The following is a 1,846-nucleotide window of genomic DNA, read 5'->3' as shown; positions in this document are numbered from 1 at the left end:
CATCTGGAGTCTTCTCTAGAGGCAGCTCGAGACCGCGCTGACCAGCTTGAGTCCCAACCCAGAAAAGCCCCCGCCCTTAGTAATAAAGCTTGGATCAATGGGTACAAGGAAGGTCTCAAGCTCTACAGGAGGTACTTCTTGAAAACTCCAAGACTGACCTTTGTACACTGAATCTTCAAGAGCTCTTGCCAAATACGCTCGCTTACGAGGAAATGTTGACATGGGGCATAAAGGACATGCCTTTAGCCTTTCGTGATGACCCTTCTTAGCATTCAGCTTCCACTCTGTCGTTCTTGTTGGTAAACCCACACAGGTCTTCATTGTAATTTTGATAACACAAATAAAGAGTCCTTTGGTTCCATATATGAGCACCATTGTTTTACATATATATATAAATATATATTTTTTCATTGCTTTTTGCCTGTTGTACTTGCTGATTTCTCTCCATTGAACTGCACATTCCCATTCATACTTGATAGAGACTGAACACATTATTCTTCAGTTGATGAAGGTCGTGTTGGCTCTTCTTTCGTCTAAGTGGAACCGAGGTTGGGCTCCTTTGCTTGTCGTTTATTATACAATATCTTCTCGTTGGGGTCCCTGCATTGTTACGAGTAAGACCCTTCCGTATAGGCAAGCACCGAGCAGGCGCGCTCGCGCATGGAAGATTGCTGGGCAGCTACCCCTTGTATAAATGATTTCAGAGTAGCATTTCTTTGCACTGATCTAACCCTTGTTAAGTCCTCATCTTGTGTGGACGTATGCTGACAACTTGTGTGCCACCTTGTCGTTCTTCAAACCTGCATTTTAGTTTTCGATATAATTATGATAACTCACACTAAATAATGTACCTTTGGTTTGTCTGGATTCGGCTGATTCGAAGCTTTTGACTTTTCTTCTTTTTCTGCCTGTTGTATCCTGTAGTTCTTTACTGTTGAGTCAATGTTTGAGCCTTTACCTCGCAGCAATCTCTTTGTTGAGCACATGAAGTGTTTTGCCGCGCAGCACTGTTTTTACGCACGTGGGCGTCTTAAGTTACTTTTGACTCCACGTAGATCCTAAAACTACCTTTATTAACGTCTTTTCATTCCTTGTTTGTCTTGAACGTTGCTTTAGTTTCATCGATGCAGCCACGCCTACTTGTTTAAATTGGTCATTAACTTTTCTGCGAGCCTTGTGTTGCTCGTCGGTTGAAGTTTCTGCATTTAACTCTGTCATTAACTTCTCCATGAATTTCGGGCAATGTGCCGATTGGGGTTTCCGTATTTAATCTTGTCATTAAGTTCTCCATGAACTCCGTGTAATGCATCTGTTGAGATTTCCGCCTTTAATCCTGTCATTAACTTCTCCATGAATTCTACGTAATGCGTCCGTTTAGATTTCTGCCTTTTTCAAATCTCAAGGGTATGCGATTTTCCATGACATACACGTGGATGATTTGGGAAGTGTTGGGGACACGTGGTTGCCCAGGGAAGTCCCAGGAATTGTGGCACTGTGGAACGTTTAAATGTCGCTCTTGCCTATAAAAGGGGGCTTTTATAGATTGGCAGAGCCCGAGGGCCCTGCTTCCTCTCCAACACATCATTTTTCGCATCCTTGCAAAAAGCTCGGCAAGTCATTTAGACTGCGTTGAGAATAGCTGTTAGCATGTCAGAGCTCATGGCTCAGTTCCTGTGCTTTATACTTCGTGGATTGAACCTTATAGGTTGGCAGAGCCCGAGGGCCCTGCTCCCTCACCAACACATCATTTTCGCATACTTGCACGAAGCTCGGCAAGTCATTTAGACTGCGTTGAGAATAGCTATTAGCAAGTCAGAGCTCATGGCTCGGTTCCTGTCCTTTATAC

This window comes from Juglans microcarpa x Juglans regia, chromosome 2D (assembly GCF_004785595.1).
Source record: "Juglans microcarpa x Juglans regia isolate MS1-56 chromosome 2D, Jm3101_v1.0, whole genome shotgun sequence".
Taxonomy (NCBI): domain Eukaryota; kingdom Viridiplantae; phylum Streptophyta; class Magnoliopsida; order Fagales; family Juglandaceae; genus Juglans; species Juglans microcarpa x Juglans regia.
The sequence above is the reverse complement of the archived record's forward strand: the minus strand, read 5'-3'. Positions refer to the sequence as shown.